This window comes from Oncorhynchus masou, chromosome 5, assembly GCF_036934945.1.
Source record: "Oncorhynchus masou masou isolate Uvic2021 chromosome 5, UVic_Omas_1.1, whole genome shotgun sequence".
Lineage (NCBI taxonomy): Eukaryota > Metazoa > Chordata > Actinopteri > Salmoniformes > Salmonidae > Oncorhynchus > Oncorhynchus masou.
The window spans coordinates 42,925,830-42,940,860 of record NC_088216.1 but is presented as its reverse complement, the minus strand read 5'-3'; the positions used below and the strand labels follow the sequence as shown (position 1 = coordinate 42,940,860).

The 15,031-nt window shown below is 42.1% G+C and overlaps 1 long non-coding RNA gene across 1 annotated transcript in view; it reads right to left on the bottom strand.

Moving 5' to 3' along the window:
- The window catches only part of LOC135526787 (uncharacterized), a 134,815-nt gene extending 121,896 nt beyond the window's left edge, over window positions 1-12,919 (bottom strand). The window contains exon 1 of the long non-coding RNA XR_010453354.1: window positions 12,651-12,919. This is a non-coding gene — a long non-coding RNA (uncharacterized LOC135526787). The remainder of the gene's footprint in view (window positions 1-12,650) is intronic.
- Between the last annotated feature and the right edge of the window lie 2,112 nt (window positions 12,920-15,031).

Here is a 15,031-nt window from a genome sequence, read left to right as displayed (position 1 = left end):
CCTGTGGAGACAAAAGAACTGATACACAACAATATCGGTTCCTTGATTTATTGGCACCGTGAAAACTCACGCAGGAAAAATGCACATGGAATCTGTGCCTTACAAGACAATCAATGTGGAAAACCTAATCATGGATCGTTGCTAATTTGTTTCCTCTGTGTTTTCTTCAGTGGTGTCAAGCTATTACAGTTTTTCTCAATTGCTAAAACACAATTTCTGAAACCTTGCTCCATTTCCTGAAAACACTAAACACAAAACCTCAACTTCAAGCACTATTTACATAACCTCTGTCTCCTCTTGCAAAATGAAACATTCGCCTCAAAACAGTTTTACCTGTGTTCAAAATCAATCACTGCTCTCAAATCATAACCAAAGTGATCAAAATGATATACGCTCTCAAGCAGTCAGTAAACAATACACTAGAAAAATAGAAAACACTTTGTTCAAAACATACAATTCTCAGAGAGAAATACATTTTTAATCTAAAAAAATATTCATTTTTGTCCGTCATTGTCTTTTGATGAACGAAAACATGTTCTATCATAGTAGCTCAAAATTGATCAGAAATTACTACTCTGCTTTGCTCTTTGCAATTTTGTTTTTTATTCTTCCTCCTCCTTGTACCCCTATTTTTACAGTACTGTACCCTGCATCTCACAAACTTGTCCTTTGTCTCTGTGATACTGTAATTCTATGAACCTGCAACCAGTCAAAATCTATTGAGCAGTCAGTACTGTTAATAAATGGAAAGCACAATGTTCAGGGCCATACAATTTGTCCATTGTACAGTATACAGCCTACAATGCACTGTACTAAAGTATCCATTCTCAGACTTTCTCCTTCCCACCTTCAACAACCTGTTTGCTCTCTGAACTGGCTTATATTGGTTGTGTCGCATCATTTGAAACAGGTTAAATCAATTTTGAGTGGTTGTGTTCAATCAATGACATATGTTCTCTATTTGTATTTGATTGTTGCCACTTGTGTTTACCAGTATGGATGACATGTGCATTAGAGTGCAGAATGTGTTTTGAGAATGAGAATGTGTTTAGAGTTTTGCTGAAAAGTCTAAGTGAGATCTGCAAATGGTGTTTTACCATGTGAAATGGTTTAAGGTATTGACAAAAGACTGCATAATTAGCTAAATGAGTCCATGCAACTGAGAACTTTGTTCAGCCAAATGGGTTTTAGTGCTTTAGCAATTGAGAAAAACTGTAATTGTGGCACATTGTTTCTATTGTTCTCCGGGTGCATGTAGTCAAAGTTAATATGCCATATGTGCTGGTGAATTTGCTCCATAGCTAACTATCAGGTTCAACAAAGCAATTAAAGGGTTTGTCGTACACAGAGCTTAGCAAGGCCACAGCATGTGTCTGCCCCACCGGAAAACACAATAAGGGCAACGTCACACAAAGGCTGCATTTAGACAGGCAGCCCAATTCTGATATTTTTCCACTAATCGGTCTATTGACCAATCAAATCAGATCTTTCCACATCATATCTATTTCAGAGCTGATCTGATTGGTCAAAATACCAACTTGTGAAAAAAATATCTGAAATGCTGTCTAAACACAGCCATACATACATAGGTTCAAATAGTATTTGAAGTCTTTCAAATACGTTGTGTTAACTTGAGCTTAAATGCCATATGGGCAGAGTTTGAAGTATTTGGAGTATTCCAATGGTTCCCTTAAGCCAGGCAAGCTCAAACAAGCACATATATAGTAAGTGAAATTATTTCAAATAGTATTTGAACCCAGGTCACATGCCAAAAAAAAGTGTGATGGGTCTGCCCTCAAAAAGATGTTGCATTAAGCGTACTTAATTATCACACACAAAACAGTAAATGTAGGCATGCACTTAGACTTTCTTTACAGGAAACCGCGTCAAATTGCACTACTATAGTGCTAAAACACACGTTAACGACACATGCTTATGAAGGCATCAGGAAGTATTATGTCACATTATGCTATTATGATATGCTATGCATTCCTTACAGGGCCCTAGACTGTAAAGCTGCAACAGCGTTATTGAGAGTCAGCAACGTGCTCTGACAACTGCATCTCAGCCGCTCAACAGCCCAATCAGATGACACTGTGCAGTATCCTCGTCACAGACACCGTCGGATAATTGATTCTGTTCACCTCAATAGACGGCTTGGTTGTTTAGCAACAAAACCAACGTGTGCGCAACTATGGGGCAAAACAGACGGGGTTGGCTTAGACGGTTGACAACGTGAAAACTCTATTTTGCCTCCAAAGTTTATTGAAAACATAAATACTTGTTGGCTAGCTAACACATTTTTGCCATATTAGCATAGACATGACATCAATCAAAACCCCTCAAAACAGGACATGATGTCAATAACAAGATACAACAAGCTGAAACGAGCGACGTACGATTCCCCACATGGCAGCTTCTTGTCATTGTTGCTCGCTATCTGATTATTTCTGTGATGATGTCAGCCAACCTGGTTGAGGCAGGTAGCCTAGCAGTTAAGAGCATTGGACCAGTAACAGAAAGGTTGCTGGTTTGAATCCCTGAGCCGGCAAGGTGGAAAAAAATCTGCCCTTGAAGAAGGCAGTTAATACCCAACATCTGCTCCCGAGGTGCTGAGGATGTCAATTAAGGCAGGTTCCCTGTACCGCTCTAATTCAGATGAGTTGGGTTAAATGCAGAATTCATTGGAACGCCTTCACAACTGACTAGGTGTCCCATCGATGGGCAGAGATGCCATGCCAATGTTCCCATAACAACTGGAATGACATCTCTTTCTTATCCAGCGACAGTTAGAATGAGGGCTTTCAGTAAAAAGAAAAAGAAGAAATAAGAGAATCTCAGTCCAATTCTCCAATAATTATTTCACCTCCTTGCGAGATGGATCTAAAACGGTGTCCTCGGATTCGTGCTAATGCTCAGAAAAGAGTTAACTGTATACCAGGCCTATATCTCACCTTTGGCACCACAATGCATTCTATGTAACGGTCACCTAAGGACCGGTGATGCATCTGTCGAGAGGTGACCATTCTCTCTCCATTAGAGTTAGGGATGTGCCGGGCCTTCCAGAAACAGGCTGGGTAGTTAGCGTCCAGGCTATCATTCAAACTAGGAAGAAAGGCAATTTGATTGAGGCCATTCAGAGAGAGGAGAGAGGGATCTGCATTTTAATGTACGCTGCTGGAGTCTGGAATAGACTGGTCATTAGGTTTGGGGAGAGAGATAGAGGGATGGAGAGAGAAAGAGAGAGAGAGGGGTATGAGAGGGAGGGAGAGAAACAGGAGAGAGTTGAAGAGAGTGCCAAGAGGCAACAGATAGGCTACAGTATTGAGTTGGGACAGTCATGGTTAGGAAGACCAATGTGGGCATTTCCTTCTAAAGCAAAGCCTATATTGGGGGTTATGTGGTACCATGACTTGTCAAAATCGATTCTCCGGGTGACATGGAAGACTGATGGGGTGAGGTGGAGACAAATTAACAATCGGAGGAGAGTGAGAGGTGTTTTTTCTTCCTCTCTAACTCCGCCTTCCTCTCTAACTCCGCCTTCCTCTCTAACTCCGCCTTTCTCTCTCTCTCTCTCTCTCTCTCTCTCTCTCTCTCTGGTGTCTCTATTTGTCACAGCCTTGAGTTAAAGAGGCCATGGTCAAACCTCTAAAAATACTCCTCTATCTAGGTAGGGTGGAAAGGGAAAGAAAGAGGGATGGGGGGCCGCTCTCAGAAACTTGAAGTACTTAACCTTCTACTGCAATGGGCTAAATCAGGGTCACACAGAGTGATTCTTGGTCGTCTTAAACAAATCTACTTTGAAACAAAAGGTATACACCTCACACCCATGGTTATGGGCTTAAAGGACAGAAGACACCTGTACTATGAAGATATAGAGTTGAAATGAATTACATTTTGAGTTTGCATCCCAGTATTACACTTTATATATATCACAGAAGACTGAACTTTAACAAAACTGTTTAACATCGAAACACTGGGATTTGGGTGGGTTTTTAATTATGAAATTCTGACAAATATTAATAACATTCCACTCATAAGGCCACTAGGTAATTTGACAGCAGGAAAGGCCTACCATGCTTGAGTTTGTATGGAAGTCCTAATTAGCATGAAGTGATAAACTAGCAATGCATACTAATGCTATTTTGGACATTAGGACACATTAGAAAACGTTTGAATAGGTCAGTTGCAAATGTCTCTGCTGCGCTGTCAATGATTGGGAATCTGGGAGGCTTTATAGCCCAAGCAATCATACTGTTGCACATAGCAGAAGCCTTCATCACACCCGGATAGGACCCAACTGCTTCCTCCTCCTCCACGCTCGCACACACACGTAGACATAGCAAAAAAATCCAATACCAAGTCATCATAAGGCTATTTCACACTTCATTGGCCCTCATCCATTATAGATTGGCATGGTTACTTGCGCACGTCTCTGCTGCGGTGTCAATGATTGGGGATCAGATATTCTATTAGGCTGGCCTGTTCATCAGATTGAAGTGAATGGGTCCTCTCACTGTGGTGCTGAGGATCTGACTCTAGCTCAGACTTTGTTACAAATAGTATTTCAATTAATTTCAAATAATTAGCTGGAATTGATTAGCTTGCCTGGTGCCAATAGAATAGTTGCAAAACTGTAAAACCCCGCCCATCTGGCACTCCAGGGCAGGCTAGAGCAAATTCTCAAAGTATTTGAACCCAGGGATGCTCCAGGTCAGTACAGTATTTGAACCCAGGGATGCTCCAGGTCAGTACAGTATTTGAACCCAGGGACGCTCCAGGTCAGTACAGTATTTGAACCGAGGGACACTCCAGGTCAGTACAGTATTTGAACCCAGGGATGCTCCAGGTCAGTACAGTATTTGAACCCAGGGATGCTCCAGGTCAGTACAGTATTTGAACCCAGGGACGCTCCAGGTCAGTACAGTATTTTAACCCCGGGATGCTCCAGGTCAGTACAGTATTTGAACCCAGGGACGCTCCAGGTCAGTACAGTATTTGAACCCAGGGACGCTCCAGGTCAGTACAGTATTTGAACCCAGGGACACTCCAGGTCAGTACAGTATTTGAACCCAGGGATGCTCCAGGTCAGTACAGTATTTGAGGGATGCTCCAGGTCAGGATTTGCTCCAGGTCAGTACAGTATTTTAACCCCGGGATGCTCCAGGTCAGTACAGTATTTGAACCCAGGGACGCTCCAGGTCAGTACAGTATTTGAACCCAGGGATGCTCCAGGTCAGTACAGTATTTGAACCCAGGGACGCTCCAGGTCAGTACAGTATTTGAACCCAGGGATGCTCCAGGTCGGTACAGAAGCATCATGGGACACCGAGCATTATCAGCAAGGTCACCCGTGATACAAGTCAGTATTCAACGTCCATCCTTGTCTGAGAACGTCAGGAACTGACGTGGAAACCGGTCACTAGAGCCAATAATGAGCACGCTTACCTTCAAGTAGGTTTCAGTTTTGCTAGTCTGTTGTAGATGATGAAAGGGGAAAAGCATCTGCTTTTGGATCCAAAGGTTGTGCGTTCCACATCATTTTTCAAAATTTTTGTTTTAAGCCTGTCCCTAACCTTAACCGTTACCTTAACTATTCTGAGTTAATGCCTAACCTTGCAAATTCAGAGTTAATGCCTAAACTAAACCCTAACCTTAAAAATTCAGAGTTAATGCCTAAACGTAACCTTAAACACATCAACAATTGTCATCTGGAACAACTTCGAAATTTGATGTTTGAGAAACATGGATGAACGTTTAATTCTGACGTGAGACTGTGAGAGCTTGTAGATTATAATATCGTGATTGGATGTTGAAGTCACTATCTCTATTGGAAAATTAATTGCATATGTACTGTACAGGTAACTGAGAGGGTGCAGGTTGCGTAGCGGTTAAGATTGTTGGGCCAGAAACGGAAAAGTAATTGGTTTGAATCCGCGAGCTGACTCTGTGAAAATCTGCCAATGTACCTTTAAGCAAGGCACTTAACCTTAGTTGATCTGGATAAGAGTGTCTGCTAAATGACTCAAATGTAACTGCCAAAATAACGGAATCACTTGATTAAATGAGGAATAGCCTGCAAAGTATAAAAAGCAGTATGAAAGCATGTGCATATTTGAAAACTAAAGAACCCCTGTCCACCTTCTAGGCTTAACTCTTTCATTTAGCAGCTAGCCAAAACCCAGCCTTATCACTCGCTAGCACCGCCCCAACCTGAGACTTGTACTTTCTGCCTGTGTGTAGAATTAACAACCTTCTTAGAAAAGCAACATAGACCAACCCCTGCCATGCCATGAGTTTTGGCATCGTGCCAGTCTTGTTTCTCAGAGATGGGCGGCTCGCGTCGCTATTAACGGCCTGGCAGGTAACTTGCACCCTTAGCGCCCGTGACTAAGCAGATCCCCCACACACGCACACACACACACACACACCTTGGTGAAGACAGACGTTTTAATTAGAGGCATATCGCTTCGTGTTGGGATGACTGGGGAGTACTTTATTGATGTCAAGAGTCTCTTACTAACTCTATTCCCATCCAGTCTCCACGGAGATCCAGGAGAAGTCTGAGAGGGGGAGAAGGTTGGAGAAGACAGCAGGACCACACTCCAATCACCAGAGTTCGGGAAAGAACCCACAGGGAACGAGGCAGGGGTGCACGATAGCACCACTTGTGTTCTGCAGTCCTGCTGGTTTTCAGTTCTGCAGTGCTGCTGGTTTTTAGTTCTGTAGCACCTGCTGTTTTTCATTTTCTCATTTGCTTATTTGATCGGTGGATGCTATACTCGTTTGGCTAGAGTCTACCCCACCTGGTTTTCCAGGTACAAATCAGTCTATGAGGCAAGCACAGAAATCCGGAACATAACTGTGCGCCGCAGAGGCAAACAGACAGCCAACCTGTTCGTGTCATATATGTATGTGTCTATGTGTACTGTACTAAATATCCACAAACAATGAAAGGCCTATAAAGTACATGATGATACTGTAACAAAGTAACTGACCTTGAGAAGGTAGCCTACAATCTCCGATGCATAGAAAATATATATATATATTTTTTAAATTAAATAACAAATGTACAACGCTAGTGATCATTTTAAGGGTACAAGCCTGAAATGTTCTGTTACCAACAAGAAGAGACAATCAATGGTAGATAGCTTCATTTCACACCTAACGACAAATGTTTAGGAAAAACGCTCGATACAATTTACATTTTCCTTCTGGGCAAACAGTGTTTTCTTTGTGTTCTCAGACTGCTGATTAATTATGTTCAGAATAAACTATCGCTGTGCAACACTAACATCACTTCCTTTTCAATATTCTTTGTTGCATCTCAGTTGCATTTCAACTGGCTCATTAGAAGCCAAGCTAGCCTCTCCTGTCAGTGCTTAAACATCTTTGGCTGACTTTTCAAAACCCCAAAACATCTTTTCGCATACTGAGAATGTCTGTTTGACATTTTCACAGGCTAAATTATTCACTCTTTTGACAAGACGTGGCAAATGCTCAGGAAAGTCATTTAAAGTCCAACGAATGTTTTTGCTCTCAAGCTAGGAAAAATGATTCACCCTCGGTGGGCCTAGTTCAAATCAAATCACATCAAATCAAACAGTTCTGTTTGTTTGAAGTCAAACAAAGCAAAGCTGTGATCTTAATAGGTTATAGCTTTACCGGAAGGATATATTACACCAAAACAAAGCACACATATTGATATGAAGTCATAGTTTGTCTTTTTTCTCTGCAGATGCTAAGCCTACGATTAGCACAAAAGCAGAGAGGGAGGACATCTTACCTCGAGTAAGGTTGTTTAAATAGAAACAGTTGCTACTTTATCTGTTTGTGTAAGCTTCAAATTCCAAGAGCTTCCTCTGTGTATGAATCCTCCTGTGCTTGCTTCCCCTTTCCTTCCGCATCCCTCAGCCCAGGAAGTCAATATAATGACTTCCAACATTATTTCTCTCTTTTCCCTCTCTTGTCAGATATCCGTAATAACTCACATCCACAACCATCACTTTGCAATAGATGCACTAACTAATTAATGGTTTCAAAATCTACCAGCTCACAAGAAAATATAGAAAATGTTTGCAAAAGCTATCTCGGGGGAATGGGAGCCCTGGATTTTTTAATTTAATTTTTTATTTCACTCTCAGAATTCAGCTTTTTCTCATTGATGCAACATGGTGTAATCTAGCTGTCCATCTGAGAACTGGAATGCACACCTCCATCTCGGCAGATATTCAATACAGCATGAGCTATACATAATGCATGTCCTGCCCCTGCCATATACTATCCTATGAAACCAGGCCTCTATGCGCAAATCAAGGACATAGTAATGACCTGCCCTTATACTCCTGGGGTTAGGAGATATGAGCTTTATTTTTACCCATTATGTAGGTCACTGTAAAACAATTGGAGTTAAATATAGGTTTTATATAAGAATGGGCACAGCAGGGTTTGGGGCAGGTCATAATGTAAACAAACATTCTAAACACTGAATTGATATACAAAGAATTATGCCGGTAAGGAATTAGTGTGATATAAACATCACCAGTTAATAAAAGCTTATTTAAAACAGGGTTTGAAATAAAATGTTGTTTGTTAACATTATGTCAAATTTCTTTTGTTTTTCCATGGTACATAATCAGAAATATTTCAATAGATATCGCTTCCATTCCCCCTCCTCCAGGTGAATTGACCAACCAGACGCTCAAGACTGCCATGGGCAAGTCCCTTGATTGGTACCAGGAATGGTGGGAGAACAACGTGAAGGTAATTCTCTTTGCAGACAACAGCCGCATCCAGGCCGAGTACGGACGGGAGCCACAGCTATTGACTGAGGTAAACAATGCAATTGTATATACAATTACTGCATAAACTGTAGTCTTTCAATTTTGTGATTGACTTAGTGTTGTTTGTCTATTGCTATTTTTTGTATAACGCACTTTCAGATCACTGAATCCCCACCTGATGTGGTGGAAGTTTTTCGAACCAGATCAGAGCGCCTTCGAGGACCACCTTCAGGCACGGGCTGAGAAGGATGTGTAGGTTTTTGACCAGGTAGAAATGATAGCCTGCTGTTAATTTATTTTAAAACGCTGCACTAATCCATCACATGTTCTCACAGTGAAGTGTAACCTGTCTGTTTGCTTGTTTACATTTCCTACCTTTTTTTCTGTTAACTCTGCTCCTGTTCTCCAAGACCTAGGGGTCCTACCCAACACCCAGACGTGGATCCACCTGATGTCCTCCATTACCAACCACCCTCCAACATTTCATTACATCATCTACAGCTAATGTTGTCGTCATTATCTGCTAAGAAAGTTTTCCCGCTCTATGAAACTGGGCACATAATATGTGAGATACACAGATGAATTAACTAAAAACACTAGCACTGCAAACACTCAGAACAAAGAGAGTGGCAGTGCCTGGCCTTTGAGGTGGTCACTATTGTAAGATGTAAGATGTCCTTTGACGGCCTTTATTTGTTCCACATTATTCATAGTTGTACCCTCGGACCTACAATAGATACATATATGAGCTATGCAAGGTCATAATGGAGGACTACTGAAATTGTAGATAAGGGAAGGGCAGGATAAAATAAATGCATGACAGCCAGACAAGTCAGTGTATGAATGGAGTGGGACATTAGCTGACTTCCTGATCTGTAAGGTAAAGTCACTTTAATGTGTAAAGCAGATTACACGTTTTCTTTTGTCATTTTTCTTTTGCCATTGTCGTGGAAAACGGCCTGGTTTGCATGGCGATGATGAAAAGAACGTGATTTAGACTGTAACGATCTCCAAAATTCGAATCGTTAGGCCGTCACACCGCTGATATAGCAACGGACGCTAATAGTTTATCGAATCCCATTGTGACGTAGAGGGGGACACTATTTGGCATGACAAGGCCCCTTACGGAAAACCACATGAATTTCACGTGATCACATGTGAGGTGTTCCAAAAACACGCTTTCACATTTCCCACGTGAAATCATGTGCTTTTGCTGTTAGGAGCACTATAGCGCTGAACTTCGGCAATGCTTATTGAATCGAGCCTCTAACCTATGACTGACCCCATTTGCAAGAAGTGACACACTATAAAACACAAATGGCTCCGAGCCTCCTAAGCATGCTTTGTGTCCCGAAAACTGAAACAAAATATTATAAAATGAAATAAAAATGTTTTTATACAACTAATACTAAATAAAAACATAAACGAAACTGATTTTCAAATCAAATAAAAAAACATATAAAATACGAATATAAAAACACTTAACTATAATAACCTGTGTGTGTGTGCGCGTGCGCGTGTGCGTGTGCGTGTGTGTGCGTGTGCGTGTGTGTGTGTGTGCGTGCGTGCGTGCGTGTGTGTGTGTGGTGTGTGAAAGAAAGAGGGAGCACGATGGGAGGTACTGAAAGTTTGACATGAGTGCAGCCAGAGAGAGAGAGTGAAAACAAGAGTGATAGAGTGAAAACAAGAGTGATAGAGTGAAAATGAGAGAGACAGAGAGACTCAAAACTGCCTGCAAGCTTCCATAGCCTGGCAGCTCTCTTCTCTTTTCCAGACATTTTTTTCTAACTGAAGCCACTAATGCAGTTAGGCCACGCTATTGAGGTCATTTGAAAAAAAGCTCATGTTCAAAGGGCGCCGGCGCTAAACCCAATGTTAATTTGATGGCATGAAAGACACAGTGACCTAATACTGTAGAGTCGGGAACATTATGGCGCACATACTATTCAGTGCCAAACATAACTCTCATCCTCATGCCAATCTCACCGTAGAGGGAGAGTTGCTGAAGTCTATTTGATATAATGGACTACATATAAATGAATGGTGTGGAAAAAATGCTATAGATTTATCTTGATTAGCGGTCTATCTTTGGCCAGGTGCGTGGTGGGGTCTGTCACTCTGTGAATTAGATGCGGTGACTCATTTTGCCTCGTAGTATAAATTACTCTATAATTGTGGGACTGAGTCTGTGCCAGAGTGAGGACATGGTCATCATCTCTAGTTCGACGAGTCATCGTCACTCCCTTCCAGAAAACATGTGAATAACTCCACATCCTCATCACACCCTTATACCCTGAGGGTGGTAGGATAGGTGGCTTCAAGGGTTCTATGTCACTGACAAAGTCACAGGGGGAGGCAAGAGAAGTTAGTTACATAATGTCAGGGCCGGCTCCAGGCATAAGCGACATAACCTTTTGGAACTCAGTCGGGGTCTCAACTTACTGTTGAAAGTTAGAATAGTAAAATACAAGGTTCAAGTTTTAAATTTGGTTGCGCTTCAGCAGTTTATATCTTGTTTTGTCAGTCACTGACTGACAGCCACTCAATTAGCCATGTCAGCTAACAATTTTTAGATTGGTAAGTTAGTCTAGCCAGTTATCTAAACATGTAGTAATCGTGAGTGACCGAATACTGACCGGGCACGCAGGGCACGTGCCCAGGGGCCCTGATTCCAGGGGACCACCATCGATTTTGCTAGTCACTCTCACTCAGATATCATTAACATGGCATAAGTCATAGCTAAATGTGTAGAATTGCAGGAAATTAATTATAAAATTGCGACATCTTCTCTCGCCTCTTATGTGCCCACTTGGTGCGCCCCCCCCCCCCACCATAACCCCTCACCCTAACCCAAATCTCACTTAAGCCCCCCCAAAAAGCTCCAGCCAGCTCTGGATAATGTATCAACCTTCAAAGTAGGTGGACATATGGTACTCTGGCCCATGAACGACTCATAGGTGTTGAAAGCAGGCAAGCATTGCTAACAAGACTCACATCAGTGCCACCTGACAACCCAGCGTGTGGTAAAGCTCAATTTTTTCCCCCCTGCCCAGCTTTGGTTTCATCCAAGGATTGCAATCTTTTTCAGGCTGCGCAAAAACAATAAATGGGCCAACTCAAAAACCACGGATAAGGCTACTGCAAGGATCAATGTTGACATTGTAACAGCTCTCGCACTTCCTCCTCTTACCTTCAAAACCAAACGTGCTTTTGTTTCACTTGCGCTTTCAACAGCCAGGCAATTTGCTCCGCATGAGTAGGCTAGATGCTCGATAGCATTTGGGACGGCATCTTTTAAACTGTGACCACACTTTGATCATACAAGTTTCATTGGCATGCGCAAAATAAAACTAGGAGAACTATACTGTATCTTAATAAATTACTAATATTACACTTTCCTCCTGCATTCTAATTGGTCGTCGCCCAACCCCCCCCTCTCTCGCCAATGGAAAAATCTCTCTATGTTCAACATTATTGCTCATATTATTTATTTCATTGAATAGTGATGATCGCTGTAAATGAAGCTTCATACGGATGGACAACACGACTAGGCTACATGTCACACAAGCGGCTGAAATAACCCACTTTCCCTCTCTCTCATTTTTTTTTTTTTTTTTACATGTGTCAACCGGCATTAATTCATTCCTGTGAATTCAAAACACAATGATTCAAACCCCATCTACAGTCTAGACTACTGCAGTCAGAATAAATGGATGAAAAACACGTATGCAGTCGCTGAATAACATTATAACTGGCTTTCTCCACACATATAAACATGAATATTCCTGTCATGTTTTTGGTGAGGCTATTTGCCGAAACAACAAACACCACATAACACAATGAATTCAACATTTTTTGAAATCATACCTTCTGGGTCATCAACTTTGCTATTTGTCGGTCTGTAGAGAGGTTTACCAGACTTGTTATCCTGGTCTTATTGGCGATAACTTGCCGAGTGGGGCTCTTTTTTGAGAGTAAAAAACGCTTATAAGCACGAGTATGATAAACGGACGCGGTGCTCCAGTTATTAAATGACACACTTCATCGACGTCGAGTCTGTTATTCGTCCGTGCTGTCTGTCTCTCTCCGCTTAGGTGGAAATGCGAGCGCCCCGGTTCACAGCGATCCCCATTACTGGGAAGTTAATTCACGTTTGCATAAGGGAGACAGCCTAGACATGGGCACTGTGAGGCAAGGCAGTTGAGGCAGGGAGATGGTGCACTTGGGAAAACAGAGCGAAGGAGGGTGTGTGTGTGTGTGTGATAGAGAAAGAGAGATAGATAGAGAGAGAGAGAGAGAGAGAGAGAGAGATGGGGGAACGGGGATATAGAAATTATAATCAGCACCATGGACAGCACACTGGGCGTCTAGACAGGAGCAGGCTACTTTGCACTTGCTTTGATCGGTGATTTACATAAGGACTGATGATTCCGAAGAAAACATGGCAATAAAAAAATACTCATGTGATTTTATTTCTTCTTATACATTTAATTTTTTCTTGTACGGTACCGTAAGATGACGCCGCATTTAGATGGCCATATAACAACAGAATGGAGTAATAGAGGTTAAGAGCAAAGTAGGATGTTAAATAAAAAACAGGTGTCACGTTTGATATGTGTTCCCTGCTGGAGGTCACACACACACACACACACACACACACACACACACACACACACACACACACACACACACACACACACACACACACACACACACACACACACACACACACACACACACACACACACACACACACACACACACACACACACCTCAATATCACTTCTGGGTAACAATTAAGTAGCTTAATGTGATTGTTTTCAATTGAAATGGTCAAAAAATACTTACATTTTCTCAAGAAAGAATTTGGTTAGAACTGTCTGGGAATGGTCTGACATTTACCAGATATTTACCAGACATTTACTAGATACTGTGAGAAAGCATTGACAGGTGTTGGAAATGCTGCAGGAATCATGCCTAAAACTAGAAGGCAAAAGAGTGTGTGAAGGAGTAGAAAGGTGATTAGTGATATTATTATATTACATTTACATAATTATCCAGACCCTTTACTCAGTACTTTCTTGAAGCACCTTTGGCAGCGATTACAGCCTTGAGTCTCCTGGGGTATGATGCTTCAATCTTGGCCCACCTGTATTTGGGAAGTTTCTCCCGTTCTTCTCTGCAGATCCTCTCAAGCTCTGTCAGGTTGGGTGGCGAGTGTCACTGCACAGCTATTTTCAGGTCTCTCCAGAGATGCTCGATCGGGTTCAAGTCCTGGCTCTGGCTGGGCCAGTCAAGGACATTCAGAGACTTGTCGCAAAGCCACTCCTGCATTGTCTTGGCTGTGTGCTTAGGATCATTGTCCTGTTGTATGGTGAACATTTGCCCCAGTCTGAGGTCCTGAGCGCTCTGGAGCAGGTTTTCATCAAGGATCTCTTTTTACTTCGCTCCGTTCATCGTTCCCTCAACCTGACTTGTCTCCCAGTCACCTGCCGCAGAAAAACATCCCCACAGCATAATGCTGCCCCCACCATGCTTCACCGTAGGGATGATGACAGGTTTCAGACGTGATGGATGATGGATGATGGATGATATTCAGGCCATAGGGTTCAATCTTGGATTCATCAGACCAGCGAATCTTGTTTCTCATGGTCTGAGAGTCCTTTAGATGCCTTTTGGCAAACTCCAAGTGGGCTGTCATGTGCTTTTTACTGAGGAGTGGCTTCCATCTGGCCACTCTACCATAAAGGCCTGATTGGTGGAGTGCCGAAGAGATGGTTGTCCTTCTGGAAGCTTCTCCCATCACAATCCTGTCTCTGAGCTCTATGTAGAGCTCTACGTAGATCCTTCCACCTCATGTCCAATCAATTAAATTTACCACAGCTGGACTCCAATCAAGTTGTAGAAACATCTCAAGGATGATCAATGGAAACAGGATGCACCTGAGCTCAATTTCGAGTCTCATAGCAAAGTGTCTGAATTCTTATGTAAATGAGGTATTTCCATTTTTTTTATATACATTTGCTAAAATTTCTATTTTTAGAAATTTCTATTGTTTTCACTTTGTCTTTATGGGGTATTGTGTGTCGATTGATGAGGAAATAATGATGTAATACATTTTAGAATAAGGCTGTAACATAACGAAATGTTGAAAAAGTCAAGGGGTCTGAATGCACTGTATATTCACTGCTGTCAGGCCCCTCTGTTTAATCACACAGGCCTGTTTGATAGAGTCAACACGCACACAG